Raw genomic sequence first — 22,497 nt, 5'->3', positions numbered from 1 at the left:
TTTGGTACTATTAGGTTTAAATTTAGTTGCAAACAAGTAGGGACAAGAAGGCCACTTAATAACTTTATAGAAGTAGTTGATTTTCAAATAAAAATGACACTGAATATTTACAATATTGAAACGAATTCATAGTGGGAGTTCCAGGTACTGGGAAGGGCGTTTGTGAGGCTTGAGGGCAGAGAGGAGTGGCTAGCTTCTATGTAAATATCACCATGAATCCCTTTCAGTTTTAGAGCTAATATGTGTTAATAAATCTAGTAATGGTTTTCAAAGTCTCATCAGCTTTCATTGTTTCTATGGGACACATTGACAATGTGTCATTTGCCTCATTTATGTATCTTATTTTTGTTTTATTTTTGTTATAGTCATTGGGCTTGAGCTCAAGGCCTAGACACTGTCCCTGAGCTTTTTTCCCCTCAGCTAGCGCTCCAGCACTTGTGTCAAAGCCTCTTCTTCTGGCCTTTTGATAGTTAATTGGAAATAAGAGTATCAAGTATTTGCCTGCCAGGACTGGCTTCAAACTGAGATCCTCAGATCTCAGCCTCCTCAGGAGCTAGAATTACAGGCATGACCCACCCAGTATTAGCTGCGTCATTTATTTTTAATATCTTTTGCTATTTAATGTTTGAAAGAAAAGGGTAAGAATGACACAATGACTCTCTTTCCTGACCAGCCATACAGATTTAAAAAATATGAGCCTTGAGAAATATATGGTTGTAACTCAATATATATTTTTTTCTCCGAAGGTGAATCTCAAGGAGTGAGATTTTTGCTTACTTGCTCCAATCTCAGCTTTCTTATTGGAGTCAGTAACTGGCTCACAGTCTAAGCAGTACTTTGTTTTTGCCCATTTTAAATGGAAGCTTGTGGGGAAAAGACAGTATATATAGATGATTTATTATGGCCTGGAAAAGGTCATTTTGGGAATAAATTACTAAAATTTGTTATTCCTGGGCATGCACCATTTAAGCTGTTGCAGCTAAAGTTCCTATAACCATTTAAAAATTTGATTTGGGCAGCCTTTTAAGAAGTATTTATTTCAAAAGGAACATGTTTTAATTTTTATTGATTTGCATATAAATGTTTTATGTTCAGTAATTCTGATATATTTTATTAGTTTTAAATTCCTTTTTGTTCCTGTAGTTTGCCAACCTATGTCTTTTTTTTAACCTACATTTCAGTTGTTTTATTAAAAAGTTATATTATTTTCAGTTCTCATCATTTATGGATCTCCCTATGGACAAAATAGCCCAATATAGTGCTTTTATCCTTTTTAGAGAGGATATGTTCATTTAAGCAGATACTTTTGATTGATGTCATCCCCAGTTGACACTGAAACTTATATGAATGCTTTCTTTAGAGGTGCATACAGTTCCCCTGAACACAAATCACCATTTCCACAGCTGGCATAATTGTAGTCTCTCTGTCAGTTGTTTTCATTATTAACTATACTTTTATCTTACCATTGCCAAATGATAGAATAACTGTCACACAAATTTAGCTATTTATCACACAAAATTTAGCATGGCACTTACTTTACCTACAATTTTGTCTAATCAGTGCATCCATATATATTAACCATACCAGGCATAAACACGTAAGTACTAAGAAAGCAGTTCTAAAGGCCATTACATGTATCAAATTGTAATTCAAATTCGCTGTGCCTTTATAAAGCATCCATAAAGGAACCAAAAATGGTAAAGAGAAATGTTCTCTCATCTGGAAATAGCTCATTCCCAAATCAACATTATTTTTAAGTGGTCAAAAGGGACACACATTCAAGATGTTGAATGTGCTTTTAAACCCTTTCTCTCATGTAGTTGTTCAAAAGGTTCATTTTGCTTCCAAAAGTTGACCTCAGAACAAAGTGTTTCACATGCTATTCGTGCCTCCTCTTAGACACTTCCAAACTGTTACTTTTTAAAACTTTGATCACAAATCATCATTCTTGATATTGTCAGTTCTATGCTTACATATGTCTGATCTAATAAGGAAAACACTTATAAAATGTCTCATATAATTTATCTAAAATTTGGTTTCAGGTGGCTGGAGAAACATTGAACACATTTCCGCTGCCTGGCAAGTAAAAACGGTGGCTACAAATTTCTCTTGCATTGGGAAAGTGAGTCCTTTATCCCGACCTAAACCACAGACAAGATGGACTTATGCCCTTTCAGGCAAGCAAAAGTAGAATATCTGTCCATGTGAATTAGACTCACTTCAAAAATACAGTAACCTTCAGTTCTTGCTTGACAGTTTCTTTCTAAGCTGTATGGGGGCACCCATGCAGAAAGAGTGAAACTCCACCTTCCACCAGGGAGTTCGTGAACACAACACAGCCAATCTGTGCATTCATATGGATGAAATAAACCAGGAGACAGTGCTTGCTGTGGATGGCCGTTCTTGTTTAGGGGCCTAGCTTTTCCTTTGGTAATATAATCTTTGCAGAGCATGGAGCCAGGTGTCCCCTGGATGCAAATGATTTGTGAAGGTTAATTCTTTAGAGGAGGGCTGATTCCACAGTGTGTTTTGTGCGAGGTCACCCACTATCCTTTGAATTCTATGTGTCTGCTAATTGCTGCAATCTGAATTATTTTATTTAAATTGCCAATGAAATTGTAGCAATTAGAACAGCATGAACTGTTTCTGTTTGCTTTTTTGCCTATGCTGCATATGCCATTTGAGATTCTACCAGGTTAACTTTATTAGTGCCATAATTTACTCCTCAACTTTTATATCTGCAGATTTTGCAGAGGATTGGTGTCAGCAACATGAGACTGACTTATTTTGCACATAATTTGGGCAGTGTTAGGTGAAGCCATACCTAGCTTTAAAATAACACAGTTATCTTTTCAATGATGTTCTTCTAAAATTTCTATGGTTTATATTTTAAGTATGAATGCTTGGCAAGAAAATTGGTGAACCCATAGATTCCATATCTGAGCCTTCATTGTAGACAGCTGGTTTTCCTCTTAAGTTCTGGCAATAAAAATAAAAATAAAAATTGAAAAGACTAAAAGTTTGCAATGCTAATACAAAAATACCATAAATGATTTTGACATATATGCTTCTCCCTAATAATACAAAGGAAAAGAAGTTAATACCTTTTATTTTCCCTCATTTCTGGCTAATTGAAGTCTCACTATTCTTTCTCAAATGTACAAGTTACCTCTATACCTGATGAACAAAATTTATAGCTAAAAGAAGACACAAGGAAAAGTTTATCTCCAGTAGCTTGTTGTTTATAATAGCAGAGCCAAAGCCAAATGTCTTTTTGTTAAATGCAATCATACAAACACTCTTAAGAAATGCAAAGAGATATGCACTACTACTTGCCTTAATGTATCCTGTGTCTTTTATGACAATTCAAATTTCAAAATTCCTCATTTTTTTCTTCTACGGCTCATACTTTTGTGGCAAATACAAACCATGTTGCATTTTTTAAAGTTAAGGACATTTTTTGCATATTCTGAACATTCAATATTTAAACCTAATAGGACGAGAACCTCTTCTTGCATTCTGACCTTTCAAATGCTACTCTAAAATGCACAAGTGATTAATTGACAAACACATGAATCAAAGGCAGTCTCCTCCCTCAGAGGGCCATTAGGCTCATTTATTATAATCTATGTAATCATATAGATTGTTCAGGACAATTTAGCTCTTCCTGATCAAATCATTTTTTGTAAGAAGATCTATATTTAAATTTTTATGCCAGTTTTTCTAATGTCAAGATTATAATCGTCAAGCTTTCTACAAAACTTACTATAGCAACATGGTAGGCACAGCTCCGAAGACCCAATCTGTAAAATGTGTCACTGTCTCTAATCACAGTCTGACACTCTAAAGATTAGTTTGCTATGAAAATGCATCTCAGGAGACTAAACCAGACAGAAAATGATTCATGGATGCAAAATTAAATGCCACATTGTTTCAGGGGTTGTAATTAACTTTTCCTTGGTACCAACTAACTACAGCATTTTCAGTTACATAGTCTGTGGTTGTCTCTAATCTATGGACTACAGATAGAGCAATAGGATAGATTAGTTTCTTATAGAGGACAGTTGCCTAATCCTAAGAGTATGGAAGGAAAGTTCTGTAGGACCTAGAAGTCTAAAACTGACTTTTCTAAAAGAATAATCCTTCCATATACAAAGCGGTGAATATGACTTTCTCTGTTGCTTGTTAGTGACTTTGTTTCACAGTTCCACTCATTTGATTTCTAACAAACAAAAACCTGGTAACACACTGGATTGTGAAGCCAAAATAAAATGGACCCTTGTGAGTTACTCTTACTGCAGCAAATCTCTGAGTAATTAAGGAAGGTAATTAAGTATGCTGTGGCTATTTTTTATCTGCTGGTCTTTCTAGATTTGATGCAATGTGGGCACAGGGATCTTTAAAAAAAAAACAGTTCTAATAGAGGAAATTGGTGGTTTCCAAACTGCAGTTTATGACTTCCGAATTATTTTAATTGGGTCATCCCAATGATATCCTTTTTCCAATTCTCTCCTTGTTGAAAATTCTGAAGTCCTTCACATGAGAAAGTATACAATACTTTGAAAAGAAAATCTTTTTCCTAACATCAGAGGATGAAATGTCAAAGAGACTCGCCCTCCTTACCTTGGTAATACAGATGAAGTTAATTCCTTTACTTCTCCTCTGAGTTCCTAATGGCTTTATTATTTACCACATATTTTGCCAATTGATTATACTCTGCATGTTCTAGTTTCTGTGCTAATACTTAAAACAGGGATTGGCTCACGATATATAAATAAATAATTTCTCCAAGATCCGAGTCTTCTGCCTGAGCATCTGGAGTGCACTTAAATAATACTTGATGATTGATAACCCAGACTGTTAGTAAGTTCTTTGACTGAGAACCAGAAAATAATAATAATAATAACAACACATCACTGTTATCATCATCATCATCCTTATTATTATTAAAGAATTACTTAGAGATACAGCTAAAAGTATAAAAAGGGCAGGAACATTATTATTTTGTACAACATTTGTATTCTAATACATATAAATATCTAGCTATATATTATCAGGTACATTTCATAGCTTATTAAAGGAGGAAAGAGAACATGATTTCTGCATTTTAAGTAGTTTTTGACAGCAGTGTTCAATTTTTATCACATAAAAATATTATTTTTACTACTAACTTGAAAAACCAGTCAACCAAAAAGCAAATCCTTTAAGTAATAGGTTTTGAGTTAGACACAACTGGATTTAAGTCCTTAGTTGACTATCTGTGACTTTGGGAAAGTTGTTTATTTGTCCTTTGATTGAGCCTCTCTCTCTCTCTTCTGGTGTTTGAAGAGAAAAATACTGTTCCTTCAGTTGCCAAGCTGGTTCAATGTTCGATGTGCATATGTCTCACATCCTAGAGAGGCTCTGGTAGCTTCTCCTCACCAGAAAAGACTAAGGACACAGAGAAAGAGAACACTGTCTAGGACATCTTATTGTTTTATATACTATCGGATAATTTTACAGTGCTGGCATTATTAGATATTATTTACATTGTGATATTATTTTTACTTCTTCAATTTCCTTAACACATGTGGTGGCAAAAGCCAAGACTATATATGACATTTCCTTTTTTGTATACACTACTGAGGGGTTACAGTTACATGAGTAAGGTAATGAGTACATTTCCTATCAAGCATTGTTACCCCCTCCTTTGTTTTTCCCCTACCATCCCTTTTCCTTCCCACCTACCCAATTCCTCCCTACTCCCCCTACGAAGTTGTAAGGTTCATTTTCAACATAGTGTTTTGTACATCTTACTGTTACAAAATGGGTCAACCTGTATCCTTATTTTAGCATTTTGTTATTTCACTTTCCCTCCCCAAATTAGAAAAATGTATACAAGATGCAGGGCACCAGAATCAAATACAGTGAAAACAAGGGTTATACGATGGAAGAAGAACATACAAAAGGAACAAAAAATCACATGCTACATTGTAAATACATTAAAAATAACAGCAAGAAGATAAAACCACTTGTGTCCCTATCTTGGGGTTCTAAATATTCTTTTGGTTTCATGTGAGCACAAACCAATTCAAATGGGCTTTAAAACAGAAAGAATTGGGTTGGCTTGTAAAACTAATTTTCCAGGTTGGTCTACTATGAAGACCAATTATATCCTCAGGATATAATTACCCTAGTGTGGGCTTCTTTACCTGATTAAGGAAGATACTAGCCCCACAAAAGCAAGATGATTACCCGGGGCCACATATTTACCATGAACAAGAGTCCTCCTCTTTCCCTATGGTCTGATATCCATCACAGAAGATATGACTACAATGAGATGCTACAAAGAGAATGAGATGCTATCAACTGGAAGCTTTGGGCTATAGATTTTTACCTAGAGAGCAAAGGAGTCAACAGCATTAAAGCATTGAGATGGAGAGGCAGGAGAGAATCCTTTGGAGAAAAGCAGTGTGTTATAGGGAGATGTGTCAGGCAAAACCCATGATGATCATAGATTAAAACAAAAATAAAGGAGAAGGTATGTCTGCCCTGTCTTTGTAATTAGGGAAATAAGCCAGCATATGATGATTTTTTGCCTTGTTTTAGATAAATACAGCATTCTCTCTCTCTCTGTGTCTGTCTCTGTCTTTGTCTCTGTGTCTCTTTGTATCTGTGTCTGTCTACCTGTCTATCTGTCTGTCTCTCTCTGTGAAAGTTTTTCCCCCTCTAATGCATTCTGCTTTGGCTGATGCCTCCAATGCATCCTGCTTTGGCTGTTGCCCACTTGCTGAGCAAACTGATGTTGCCATTACAACTAGCCATACCAAGGGTTTTCTTGCTGTCTGAAGAGCAGCCAATCCCCTGCAGGCAATTAGTAAAGTGATCATAGCCCACGTGTTAATAGGCATCAGAGATTAAGAGTCTTAGCTGTAGCATTATCCTTTCCTGTAACAAGGATGTCTAGCTCGTAATCACCTCTATAAAGGTGTCTCTGAGGGCATCTGCACCAAGTCTCATTTCCCGACTCCTCTTTACACAGGTAAGATAGATATTTCTTTCTCTGAATATTTGTGAAGAGAAAGGTAGTGGGAGAGGGAGAGAGAGGGACAGATAGAGAAATAAAGGAAGGAGAGATAATGGCATTGTTTGCTCTAAAATAATTTTAAATGAATTGAAGAGATGTTGGTATTATATAGGGGTAGAGAGAAGGATAAATGGAGAAGACATAAACAAATTAATAATGATTATTTTAAATAGCTTTTATACAAACAGTTACACAATTTCATATTATATACCTTACAAGTGAGATTCACATATGAGGGGGAAGATGTGAACCTGGCTTATATTGCTTTACATGATGATCTTCATGTCCATCTACTTTTCTGCACGTAACACAATTTTATTCTTTTTATGACATAATAATATTCTACTGAGTATATGCCATATATTCCCAATCCTTTCGTCCTTTAAAGTCATCTATGCTTTGATAACTTGGCTATTGTGAATGGTATTGTAATAAACACAAATATGTAAATGCTTCTATTGTATCCTCACACTCACATTTCTGCTCAATGATAATATTGCTGGATCACACTGAGATACTACCTCACCTCAGTTAGAATGACTATAATCAAGAACTCTAATAACAACAGATGCTGAAGGGGATGTGGACAGAAAGTAACCCTACTGCATTGTTGGTGGGAGTGTTAACTTGTTCAACCACTTTGGAAAGGAGCATGGAGGTTCCTCAAAAGACTTCACATAGAGCTCCTTTATGACCCAGCAATCCCACTTTTGGGCATTTACCTGAATGATCACAAACAAGACCATACTAAAGCTTCCAGCACAACTATGTTTATTGCAGCATTATTTACCATAGCTAAAATATGGAACCAACCCAGATGCCCCTCAGTAGATGAATGGATCAAGAAAATGTGGTATATATACACAATGGAATTCTATGCCTCCATCAGAAAGAATGACATTGCTCCATTTGTTAGGAAATGGAAAGACTTGGAAAAAGTTATATTAAGTGAAGCAAGCCAGGCCCAAATATAGGTTCCATGGTTTCCCTTATTTGCAATAACTAGTATATGTCTGAGACAAGCAGAAACAGTCAGATAAGTTGATGTTAGGCGAAATGATAAGGACTCAAATGGTTTTTCTTTCTTGCTATTGTTACTAACATATTTATAAGAAACAAAGGAGGAGGCAACAATGCTTGATAAGAAATGTATTCATGGGGCTGGGAAGGTGGCTCAGAGATAGAGTGCTTGCCTTGCATGCCTGAGGCCCTGGGTTCGGTTTCCCAGTACCACATAAGCAAAAAGAAAAAAAGCCGGAAGTGGTGCTGTGGCTCAAGTGGTAGGTAGACCGCTAGCCTTGAGCTGAAGAGCTGAGGAACAGTGCCCAAGCCCAGAGTTCAGGCCCCATGACAGGACCCCCGCTCCAAATAAAAGAAATGTACTCATTGCCTTGCTCATGTAATTGTAATTATAACCTCTCTGTATGGTATTTTCACAATAAAATTAATTATTATTTAGAAGTTCTATTTTGAATATATTATATATGTATATATAATTATATATAAATACATATATGTGTATATATAATAAACACATATTTATGTTATGCTGGAGTTTGAACTTCATAAGTATTGGCCTCATACTAAGCTGGCACTTAGAACCATAGCATTTGTTGACTCAAATCTTTTATTTGTACTCAAGGAGCTTCTTTACTTACAATTAATTGTTTGCTTAAAATCTGCTTTGTCTTATATGAATATAGGTATTCCTACTTGCTTTTGGTTTCTGCTTGCTTGGAATATGTTTTCACTCTTTTCACTTTATTATTATTGTTATTGTTATTATTATTATTGTGAAAATACCATACAGAAAGGTTACAATTACATGGGCAAGATAGTGAGTACATTTCTTTTTTTTTATTTTTTATTGTGAACATACTGTACAGAGGGGTTACAATTACATGGGAAGATAATGAATACATTTCTTATCAAGCATTGCAGCCTCCTCCTTTGTTTACCCTTCACATCCCTTCCCAGCCTCCCCCTGCCCCCCGCAATCCTCCCCCTCCCCACAAAGTTGTAAAGTTCGTTTTCGACATGACAACTTCAGTGAGTACATTTCTTATCAAGCATTGTTGCCTCCTCCTTTGTTTCCCCATACCATACCTTCCCCTCTCCACCCTCCACCTCCATAACCCCCTACAATCCCTCAGTCCCCCACCCTCACCCTGACAAAGTTGTAAAGTTCGTTTTTCGACATAACGTCGTGTACATCTCATTGTTGTAATGGGTCCACCTGAAACCCTATTTAAACAGCTTGTTTTTTTTCCTTCTCCTCCAGAAATTATATCAAAGTCAAATACCGTGAAAGCAGGGCTTATACCCTGGGGGAGGTACATACAAAGCAACAAAGAAATCACCTTATAAATATGTTAGAAATAATAGCATGAAAGAAAAAAAAATTTGAACCCTTATCTTGGGGTTCATTTCACTTAACATCAACTTGTCTGAAAGTTTCTGTTTGTCTCAGGCATATACTGGTTATTGCATAAGGGAAACCATGGGACCTAAGTTTCTTTGGGCCTGGCTTACTTCACTTAATATAAATTTTTCCAAGTCTGGATATAGCTAGCCAGATCAATAGAAAGCCCATGGATTGGGAGAAGAACTTCACTAGTCATTCTTTTCACTTTTAATCTGTTTGTTTCTTTGGTTGTAAGATGTGCTTTTTGTACACAAATAGATTATGTGATTAAGTTTTTTGTTAAGAAAGATATTAATTGGTGAATTATTCCCACTATAATTTATGGCTATAATTAAGACCATTTACTGTTTCCAGTAATTCTATTGTTTTGTTTTGTTGGGAGGTAGGGCCTCCAGGTTGATTCTAGTGTTGCTTCATTTTTCTTTCCTCAGTATTTATTTTCATGTTTTGCTGCTTTACTGAATTGATCATACTTGTTACTTTCTTGATTCTCATTTGTTCTTCCATTCCCCTTTCAAACTGTATTCTTTCTTGATCTCTCATGTTTATGGCTGTATTAATTTTCCTCTATGCAAAATATATTCTCAAGTATCTCCTGCTGTGCAGGCTTCGTAGATATGACCTGCTTTAGTTTATTCTTTTCCTGGTAAGTTTTTATGTCTCCACTGGAAACTTTGCTGTTTACTTAGTTGGGAGGCAGTTATTTTCTTTCATCTCTGGAAAATCATATGCATGCATTTTATAAACCAAGCATTCTATGGAATCAAGCCCCTTTGAATGCTTTTATTCTTTATATGATTTACATATAGTTGTTTATTTTCAATTCTTTTAAGCATCTAAGTATTTTGATACTTTTTAAGAGTCAACTTTCTAAACCTAGTATATAATATTTATTATCTTTTTCTTTTACCTTGTTACTTACAAGATACAAGGTTTGTGGCCCAGGCTAGCATACAATACTCTAGGTATTCCTGGCTGGTCTTGGTCTGGGTCTGGGTCTCATCATTATGCTTATGATCTTAGCATCCTCATTGTCTCTAATTCTGGGATTACAGGCAAAAACCACTTTGGCTAGCCCACATCCTATCTTCTTAATTACATATTATAAACATCATCTAAAACATGCACACCCTCTATCTAGGATTATTTAAATCTTGTTTTTACTAAGATTGATCAAATTATATGGTGTCCTTTATTAGCACCTTTTGAATTCTTGAGGCTAATGATTAGAGTTTGTTTCCTCTCTTCCTATGAAACTATCAGCTGGCTTTCTGCTTTGTTGTCCTCAAGCTTATGGAAAATAATACTGCATTCAAAGCATGTAGGAAACAGTTCTCAACATTATGGAAAATTAAATAGTTCTTGCTTATTAAAACTTGCTTTAAAGTGGAAAAACAACTTAAATTTACACTATTCAAATTTGTTATAATTGCGTTCAACTTAAATTATTGGTTTGCCTAAGTTCTATTCCAATCTGAGTAAGGGATATAGTGAAGACTATAAAGTCTGTGTTTTATGGTGTCTTTGATTGGTAATTCAATAATGACAGAGAAATCCAAATGAATGAGATTGGTGCCCTTATATAAATTCTAGGTGACAAGGCATTGCATTGCTCCTTCTATCATATGAGAACACACATGGATGATGCCTAGAGTCATCATTTATGCAGCAGAAAGCAGATTGTCATCACACATCAAATCTCTCAGTACTTTGATCTTAGACTTCCCAGCCTCCAGTACTATGAAATACCACATTCTATTATTTATAAGTTACTGAGTTGATTTTATTTTACTACAGTAGTCCAAACATACTAGGTCAAAAAATTTTAGTAATAGCTTAGGTTGCCTGCTATGTGATACTATATGGAGAACTTCTGAATATGTTACACTATTTTGTTAATCAAAAAAATGGTGAGGTCACCAGAAAAAGTATCACTTCCAACTTACAGAGAACAATACTAGTAGAAGACATAGACAAAGCCAGTAAGAGCATGGTTTCTGACACTGAAATTTGCATCTTCTTTTTCCAGACTTGGGATGTGGGGATTGAAGAAGAATATTTTGGAGACTCCAAAAATATTATTCAGATACCAAAAGACTCAATGACAGTCACACAGACAATTTTAGGATGATTTCACTCAACTTGGGCATCTATTTCTATTATATTTCTTCAAATTTATGTAATTCCCTCTCTATAGGTCAAAATTATTATTGTTTGTTACTGACAACATTTTAGTTTTCTCAGCAAAAATGCAGAAAATAATTTTCTACATTTCTACATTATAATTTACAAGGATTTGTTCTTTCCAAAAACCCGTCCTCAGTTTTTCTTTGACATAGATGTCTGTAGGATAGCATAGGCTTCAGTTTTCCAAAAGAAGAAATGGAGAACAACTATTTTTTGAGTTTCATTCATTATATATAATTCACTTGATATTTTTAATGTTGCGATCTTTGAGTAGACTTGGGATTTGCAGATTTGACCACAATCAAGATTGATTATGAAAACTACTTTAGAATAAACTTTCATCAGATAAATAATGCTTTCTGGAACAGTAAAGAAAAGTTCAAAGCAGGTCTAAAATGGCTTCACAGGGAATTAACAACCAGCTTGAATTTTATGTTAACTAGGATAGATCTCAGATGAGCCTGTTATCTAATATGCCAGGGCTTATGTAGTTTCAACTTTTAGTCCAAGGAAGGAAATTTAACTTTTTATTAGCTTGCCAAGGTATGAGGAAGAAGGAAAGATATTTGTGGAGCTCAAAAAAAAAAGCCCATCAAAACTGAAGTAGGAAAAATTGCACCATGCCAGGCTCCACTATGTCATGCCTATTCAGATAGGAGGCTGAGGTTTGAGAATCAAGTTTGGAAGCTAGCCTGAGCAGACAAATCCAGAAGACTCTTATCTCCAATTAGCAAGCAAAAGAGTCAGTAAAGTGGAAATGTGGCAAAAGTGGTTGATTACCAGTAGTGAATGTGAAAGCCTAAGGAGAGTACAAGGCCTGAAATTCAAGACACAATAATAGAAGAAAACAAAAGGTACCAGTCACCTGGTTTAAATCAGTGATTGAAAGAAATACTTGCTCTTTCCATCAAGCTTATTTGTAAATCCTGTTTATATAGTAATCATGTTCTTCTGTTGATGAACAGCAATTCAGGTTTATAGGATGCTGGTAGTCTTGAAAAGTGAATAATTCCCCATATTACTTTATGAATAAAATAAAGCTAACCAAGAAACAAAACAAATAGCTGGGCAAATAGCCTACTCCCTAAGAATGGCTGTTTTTTCTTGCATTTCTCTTCAGTACTACACAAAGGCTTTGACTGCTCAGGGGGCCCTGTCCACAACACTATGTATTGTCTGTGCTCTGTGAAAATTAAACAATAATGGGAAATTGGCAATCTATGGGGAAGGCACACAGCAGAGAAATCTGGCTGCTTCTGAAGGACCAGCAACAGGATTTGCCTCCTCTCATCTCATTCAGCTGTATAGCCAAGTGCTTGAAGTACCCCCAGGAAGTTCCTTTATCCTTGGCAGAAGAGGTTTGAGCATTGCGATTTCAATACCCTTTCATGCTACTCACTGTCAAAGGGGATGCTGTGCAAGAAGTGTTTCTGTGAAAGAAATGACAGCATCATAGAATAAGAGTCAAAAATATTAGTGAGCAATTTAGTACATGATGAAGCATATAACTAGGCTGGCCCGTTTGACTTGAATCATCCATCTAAGTGGGAAAGTCTTGCAGCAGAACTCAAGGGACGATGAGGAGGAAAAAAAAACATCCTTTCTGTTTTCTCAAAAGGTTCTTAATCACCAGGTCTAACATAAGGTGATTTTTCTCTCTCTACAAATTTGATAGCCACTGGCGGGTGGCTCATGCCTGTAATCCTAGCTACTCAGGAGGCTGAGATCTGAGGATCACAGTTCAAAGCCAGCCCTGGTAGGAAAGTCTGTGAGACTGTTATCTCCAATAAACCACTAGGAAACTGGAAGTGGTGCTGTGGCTCAAGCGGTAGAGCACTCGCCTTGAGCTGAACAGCTGAGGGATAGCGCCAAAGCCCAGAGTTCAAGCCCCATGACTGACCAAAAAAAAATTGATAGGGATGCCATAGACAACCAGATATTATTTCTTTGGACCTATGGCAGCTTTCATAAATTTTCCCAATTTTATTGCAATGAAATGTACTATTAAATTTTAGATGTGTAATCTCAGTGTATTTTTTTTAATTTTTTGTCTTTCCTTTTAATATGAGATTTGTCCTTTTTTGTGATCCTTGGTCATAATTTTTATTGTTACCCTAGTAGAAAAAATACCTACACATTATTTTACATTGCCAAAGTAGAATTCTCTGTTTAGCTTCTGCATTTCTTTCAAAAATAGTGGAATTTTCTTTATCTACTTAGTTGAAAGAATGTAGTTTCTTTTGTTTGCTGGGTCTCTGAAAGAACAGGAACCATACAGTATGTTAATATTTCAATTTTTCATGTTTGTAAAAGTTCATGTGCTTTTGCTGTTTTTTTCCTCATTCAACTATTGCAACTACTAACTTCAAGATAATAAAAGCATTTTATGCCAAAAGATATTATATGATGTATCTAGCTAGAGCATAAGCTTTATAAAGAAAGCAGGAGCTCCTTCTCTTTTGCTCCCAGTTTTCATTATTTATTAGCATGCTGTGGATAAATACTTATTGAATGAAGAAAAATGAATGGAAGTTTTAGATTTCTTCTTCCTTGTAATCATTTAGATTTATCTAGACTGCTTGCTATTCTTTTACACTTGAACTGTTTTTTTTTAAACTCTTAGTGTCTTGCTTTATCATTATTATTTTTGGTTAAAAATAGTTCCCCCCCTTTTTTTTAGTTGGTAGTGGGTCTTGAACTCTAGGCCTGGCACTTTCCCAAACTTTACAGTTCAAGTCTAGCACTCTACCACTTGAGCTGCAGCACCACTTCTGGTTTTCTGGTGGTTAATTGGAGATAAGAGTCTCATGGACTTTTCCTGGCTGGCTTTGAACCATGATCCTCAGATCTCAGCCTAGCATTACAGGCAGGAGTCCCCAGCACCCGCTTCCTCCTTTTTTTACTTAGAGGTCATAGAAAAAGTTGGTTTGCTTGAAAAGGACATAAAAATGGCTTCATATTTCTGCAGATGCTATCTGTATGTCATTCCTGTTTCATGTGTGTGCATATACCATGATTAAGCCAGAAAGCATGGATCAATATTCCTATTTAAGCTCTGATTGTTGATGTATATCTGTAATCCCAGCTGCTCAGGAAGTGGAAGCAGGAAGGTCCCAAGTATGAAGCTAGCTCAAGCAAAAGTAACAGTGAGATCTTGTATCAAAGACAAATTATATATTAAAGCACTGGGACACAGCTCTCATGGTAAAGCACTTGTGCAGCAGGTGTAAGGCCCCAGCTTTACACCACAGTATTGCCACATATATAGATATAAATATGAATATCTATAGATGTATACATATAAAAACTTTATGTATATACAAACACATAACCATCTAACTTGGTAAATTATCTGACAATGGAAATTTAGTGTCCTTCCCTAGTCTTTCTAGAAATGTGCTTGCAACATGACACTTAATGGATAATATATACTATGACTAATAGTTGTAAATTATTTTATATGAGAAAGGCACACAATGGCCTTTTATGCCGGAAGTACTAAATTCAGCTTTACAACTATTTAGATTATTTCTTGTTTAATTTCTTTCAACTCTTAAGTTAGAGGTTCCATATCAATACATCAAATTTACCTTAGTCTTAGATTGCTACATGAGCTTAGTGTCATTTCTCATTAATACAGAAGTTATTGCCCATCCTACCAACATGTTCAAGATTTGCTAGTTACTGAAAGACTAAATTTGGAATGTCTTAGAGTAGTAAAAAATGCAAATAGAAAATTTTCCACTTTCTTTTTCCTGGACACAAAAAAGAGAATCTTGACTAGGTGTTGAATATTCAAATGAGTCTGAGAAGCGTACAATGTGCATATGGAAAGTAGGCCCATTGTAACAAAATGTGGGGATATCAGAGATACAGTGGAACAAAAGTGTCTCAACTAAAATTATCAAATCCTATTTTCACAGAACTGAGGAGACTGAACAAATTGCATTCTGAATCATATTTGGATTGTAGGTTATCTACATATCCACTCATCACAACACTCCTTGCGAGCTTACTCCTTTATGGAATGAAGTTTTACCTTGACATGGAGAAAGGTGGTCGGGATGGATATCTAACTTCTTATCTTTTTACTTCAGGATAGGAAGTTTGGATATCTTTTCTCCTCCTCATTAATGGTAAATGTAGACCATTATTATAATCTCATTTCTCTGAGGATTGGGCATTTGGCTTTTCTAAAGTATATTTCTCTACTTGGATGTTAGACTGTCACTTCAACACCTGTGATTATCTTGGGTTAACTAGACATAATGTTGTACAAAGCCAACTCTAGAATGTTCTGGGCTTCCAGTCACCTTACTTCCTTATTTTTAGGCACAATTTATTTTCACATTTTTATATATACGCAGTGGAATTTTGCTCAGCTATTAGAAAGAATGATAATGTTCCATTTGTAAGGATATAGAAAGACTTGGAAACCATTATATTAAGTGAATTTGGCCAGAATCAGAGAAAATGATTGCCTGTTTTCCCTCATTTGTGGCAGATAGACTGTACCTATAAATCTATAAGCAAGCAATTGGGTAATATACAAGTGGCTACAATTGAATTAATGGAAGTATAATAGACTCTGTGGAGAGATAAAATAGTATAATATTTTGGGGGAGTTTATTAGATAAAAAGATAGATAGATAGATAGATAGATAGATAGATAGATAGATAGATAGACAGATAGGTAGACAGACAGATAGATAGACAGCTGTACAAAGAGTTATCATTCACAAGCAGTTTACTAGATGAAAGTCAAACAAAATACGAACCAGGAAAGGGATACATACAAGAAGGGAGGTGAGTCCAAGCAGAGAGGGGTAGATGATTGGAATGGGGGAGGGGGAGAGAATACAGATATAAATTCATTTTATATACCACAAAGTTAAAAGTAAGGGAAGGGTGAGTAGAACTGGGGTAAGGATGTTGAAGTGATAACACTGATTAAGATGCGTTGTATTCATAAAGTGCTTTGTTAAATGGTATATCCTTTGTACAACTACATAAACATAATTAAAAATTTTTGAAGAAAAGTTAGGAAGATATCAAAGTAAAAAATAATTCCACATTCTATTAAATAATTCATATGATCACATATGAGTCTTCCTCCCTCCCCTTGCACTCTTTTCCTCCCTCCCTCCCTCCCTCCCTCCCTCCTTCCCTCCCTCCCTTCCTCCCTCCTCCCTCCCTTCCTCCCTTCCTTCCTTCCTTCCTTCCTTCCTTCCTTCCTTCCTTCCTTCCTTCCTTCCATCCTTCCTTCCTTCCTTCCTTCCTTCCTTCCTTCCTTCCTTCCTTCCTTCCTTCCTTCCTTCCTTCCTTCCACTACGGTTTCAACTCGGCTTTGTGTTTCAATTGTATGACTTTAGCTGTGCCCTATCTCTTTTTTACTTTATATCTTTTCAGATTGGCTCTCAGGCTTTTGCCCAGAATCAGCCAAAATGGTGATCCTCCTACCCATTCATTCCACAAAGGATTACACGCACACAGACCTCTGTGCAGTGTATTACAATGGAAGTCTTACTAACTTTTGTTAGCATTTGCCTCCAACCATTTTCTCAATCTGAACCTACTATGTAGGTGAGATTATAGACTTGAGCCACCATGCCTGTCATTAGCCTTCTTATCTTATGAAAATATTACCCTTTAAAAAATCACAATAGTAAGGATTTCACTTCCTTCCTTGATTTCTCAACCCACAAGTAGCATAAATTTCTGCTGATTGCAATCTGTTTATTCATTTCTTCATTCCATCCTCTTTTCTTTATCAATCCCCTCAACTTATTACCTTAACTTTATTTATTATATTGGACTTTAAGTTAACATTACTTTCATGACTCTCTTAGCACTATTTTCAGCTCAGTTAACCTGTTTTGCTGTTGACTTTGCAAAGGGAAAATGTCTTTTTTTTAATTTTTATTTATTTTTTATTTTGAAAATACTGTACAGAGGGGTTACAATTACATGGGCAAGATAATGAGTACAGTCTTGATCCAATAATCTTACCTTTTCATTTGATGAACTTACCTTAGCTGAAGAATTTACAGAATGAGGCAGTTTAAAACTCTCTTATGCTTTCCAGGTTGTTCTTTCCTTTTCTTTATTTTTCATTTTTTTAGCTGTAAAGTCCTGTTTTTCTGATTTCATTTGCTCTCACATAGTCTCACCTCTCTTTCTCAACAAGCTTCTTTCCATAACAACTGCACACTGTCTTATTGTACAAACATATACACAAATGCACACACACATGCACACACCACACACATACACATGACATGCCACATAGAAACTTCTTTATTTCTTATCCCCTCTAGATGTTGCAACATCTTCTCCCATTCAAATTCAGTTCTTGATTGTAGTGTACTGTACTTCTTTTGTCATCCTGTCATTCATTCCTTTTAACACTTACATTTTACTGCTGTTGACAATTTTATCATCTTTCATAAATAGTAGACAGATTCAGTATGTTTTTTCCCCAATGGATTGTTTTAACTACAGGTGGCCTTTTGGACCTTCTGTTCTTGAATTGTATTTCTTTTATCCTTTTTTTCTTCCTTTTATTCCAGAAGAAAAGTTTTGTGTATATTTATACTATGACCTAGCAAATCTACCTGTAATTATCAACCCAAGAGAAATGAAAATCACTGACCACACAACAATTGTATATAAATGTTTATAATATTATTGATCATAATTGCTCAAAAGATAAAAAGTAAAATGCCTATCAATATGTGAATAGGTATGATATGTTGCATGTTTGTATAATGAAATATAAATGAATAAAATAATGGTATAAACTATGTAATTGAATCTCAGAATATTCAATGAAGTACAAGAAGTGAGATGCAAGTGATCATATATTAATTTTCATTCTTTTCTTTTCTTTTTTCCTTTTTTTCTTTTTGGAGAAAGAAAGACCTATGCTTGGGACACTGATTCTTTTCTTTTCAATGCAGCTGTTTTCCATTATAGATTAGCTTGATGACCTTTAAAAATGTAGCATCATTCACTATCTACAAAGGAAGCAAATAGTATCATATGTGACTACGAGGATGAATCTTTCCTTTTTTGGGGATGATGTATGTATGAAATTTTATTTATACTCATTGCTTGTTGGCCTTAAATATAACATCCATCACATAACCAACATATTAATAAAGAGAATAGCTATTTCTGAAACTTACTTAAAGGCAAGATATTTCTATTTCTGAATTGCATATGATTCATATAGTTCTTTATATTTAAAGGTATATTATTTTGTGCAAATATCTGTATCTGAATTCTTTTATCTAAGATCAGAGATTAACATCTTTTATGTATTCAATAAGTGTGACGTGCAGGTAATATATTAAAAACCATATATCATAATTAATGGAAATTTTAATCATTTAAAAATACCCAAAATAGAATATAAACATTAGATGAATTTTGGATTTTGAACCAATCTATTGTTCTTCTTTTGATCTGGAATTGAGTCCATTAATATTTAGTGTTATTATAGAGAGATGTGTCATGTTTGCTGCCATTTTCTTGAAGAAAAAGAAAGAAAATACAGGAAATATTTTTTACACAAACTCTTTTGAGTTCAGTTACTGTGTCTCTTTTTTGTTGTTTTCCTTCAGGCTAGAATGTAAATTTTAGTTTTAGAGTTACATCCTATGTTCTCATTTATTTTTCATCTACACAGAGGAAATTTCCAAAGCTTGATGCAATCTTTTCACAATTTTCTTAAAATCAATAATTGGGTTTTGAACTCAGGGCCTTATTCTTCATAGGCAAAGCCCTTTATCAATTGATAAAGTTTTAGTTTTAATTAGTTATCATGTTGTTGTTGATCATGGAGCTTGAACTCAGGGCCTGAGCACTGTTCCTGAGCTCTTTGTTTAAGGTTAATGCTCCACTACATTGAGCCATGCTCTATTCTAGTTTTCTGGTGGTTAATTGGAGAGAAAAGCCTCACAGATTTTTCTGCCCAGGATGGCTTTGAACCAGGATCCTTAGATCTCAACCTCCTGAGTAGCTAGGATTACAGACATGAGCCACCAGTGCCTGGCTTAATTAGTTCTTTTGAATAGGATCTCACATTTAAGCCCAGGCTAGTTTGGACCATTATCTAACCATTTACATGCCCTGCATCGACAGGATGAGGGGTACATGCCACTGTGTGAAGCTTTTTTTATTAGATGAGATAGGGTATTGGGAACTCTTTGCTCTGGCTGGCCTCAAACTCCAGTTCTCCTGTGACTTATTTCCTGCATAAATAGGATTACAGATGTGTGCTCATGGATGGCATGAGACAATCTTCCACTTTTGTTTCTATCTTATCTACCACTATGTATTAGACATTTTCCTTTATTGATCCTTGAAAGTTAAGTCAAAACTTGCCCCAAGTTAACTTAATCTCCTTTCTCTTTTGTTTTTGGCCTCCCGTTCTCTATCACCCTCCTTCCTCAAGTTAACTAATCTAGAAACACATACATCATGTTCTCCCTTTGTAACTTTCCACACAGAATGAACACTGAGTCCTGCTAATTTTTCTGCATCCATTACTAAGTGAAAATTAAATGAAACAGGGAGAGAAACACTAAAATTATTATAGAGGAATCTTGTTTCAGTGATAGGGTTCATACAGGAAAATGACATATGAGTTAGTAATTGAAAAGTAACTGAGAATATCAGATATACAGAGTAAAAGAATAGGTGGGAAGAAGAATCCTGTACAAGGGAGGAATGGTTAGTTATAGGAAACTGAATTCCGGAGAACAAAGGATAGGCAGAATAGAAAATGAAGTGTGAGCTATCAAAATAAAGAAAAGAAAGGAGAAAATGAAGTTGGTGGAGAAAAGTCAGAGCTAATTCAAACAGGACTTTATGTTTTCTATCAAGAACTTTAAATTCTACCTTAAGAACAATTATCTCCAAGCAGGACATGACATGACTTTGTTGTATGTCATATGGTTTGACACAATAGGAGCTGGTTGATTTCATGGTATGATTTTCACATACCATGTCTATAAATGAATATGATTCAACAATTTGATTCTCTTGTCAGTTTTTTAATTATTGTTTTTTCTTTTACTATGTTGACCTTAATAGTTTGTTGGCTTCACCAAAGACAGAATTTTAATATGAAGAATGTTACTAAGAACCTAGATGGCTAACCTTTGGAAAGACAAAAATCTTTTTTGGAAATCTTTGGAAAATATTTTTTTGAAATCTATTTGGAAAGACAAAATTGTTTTTTGGAAAGCATTAATCAAAAGATATATGCTGTTAGATGTGTTATTCTGGAGGTTATAACCTATCCACATACCTTATATTGATTTAGAAGGCTGCTATCTACAGAACCATTTCCTTTCCAACTTATATTGTGATACAAATAGGTGGCTATTTTAAGGTCCAATCAAGTCAAAGGTCATAAGAAAAGTCTATTAATTGTTTTGGAATTTCATATTGATTTGACAGATAATGAATAGATTTCTTCTATGGCACTTTTATAGATACAGCTGGGTGAATATTCAGCCACAAAAGAAGCTCTATTTTATTTATCATTAATTTTGACAGGCTTCCACAGATGTTTTCTGGAAACTATTGTAACCTGCTTAATTTATCTCTGTATAATAGGAAGCAGATAGCCTCAATTAATGTACTGATTCGTAAGTTCTTTAATGAGTTTCAGTAGTTCTACTCATTATTGCTGATACAGTACAGTGAATTCTGGAAGCTGTGATTTGAGCATTATTAGAACATAAAACCTGAACCATTGCAGAATTGCTTTTCTATGGTGTATTTGTTGTTTACTGGTTACTTCTCTCTTGTGTGTATATATAAGTGGGGAAGATATTGGAACTGTGTAGAAATGAATTCACAGACTTGTGGAGTTTGCACATTTGTAAAGCACATATAATAGAAAATGACTTGGGGGCAAACCCTTGGTGCTTATGGAATTACAATTTATTCTAAGACACTGTTCAGACCAAGAACTAAGGTAACCTGCAACCTCATTACATGGTCTTGATGAATATATCACTACACTATTGGTTACACTCATTGGAGTACCACTTTGTATAAGTAGGGTATAAAATATCTCAACCTTGGGAACTGGATTAATTTAGGAGATAAGAGTATCTGGATAAGTAGCTTGGTTGAAAGGAGCATTAGAAAGTTAATCACAAAGTTATGTTTATCATGAAATGTAGGTAGTAAAACCTCTGTTCATGCATTACTAAGAAAATACATGATCCTCTTCTCTGGCTTAGTTGCTTAGTCTTCTGAACAAGAGGATTTAAGACTTATGGTGCCTTCTAAATAGCACAGCTACTTAGTGGTAATGACAGTTTTTGTGTCTGTTGGAACAGGAATATAGAAGAAACTGGTCAGAGCTTCAGGTTTTCTACTCTGACAGTTTATGGCCAATTTTTCTTTTGTTTCTATTAGGGGTATTTGCTATTATAGCTGCAATACAGAAGATGGAGTGAAGACCCGAGTATCTTGCAAACGCCTGTTAGAGAACTTCTCTTCCACAAGAAGGTTCTTCCTTGTTGCTACATTTTATGGCAACATAAAGTTTCATGACATTTATGGAAGTGCGTGTCATGAAGCAGATGGCTTGTTAGCTGTTTTAGTAAGCTCATTCATATCCATACAATATTAAAACTTTTCTAAGTTCATGAATTATAAAAGAACGCTAGATGCCGTGTAGTCCAAAGAGTCCTTTAATTATTAAAATTAGATATGCCGAAGGAGTCAAACCTGAGTGGAAATTAAAAAATGGGCTTTGAATCAAGATAAGGATGCTGAATTTGATTCGTGTGAA

Source organism: Dipodomys merriami, unplaced genomic scaffold (genome assembly GCF_024711535.1).
Source record: "Dipodomys merriami isolate MVZ:Mamm:240054 unplaced genomic scaffold, mDipMer1.0.p SCAF_7, whole genome shotgun sequence".
In the NCBI taxonomy this organism is placed as follows: domain Eukaryota; kingdom Metazoa; phylum Chordata; class Mammalia; order Rodentia; family Heteromyidae; genus Dipodomys; species Dipodomys merriami.
This window is presented reverse-complemented; position numbering follows the sequence as displayed.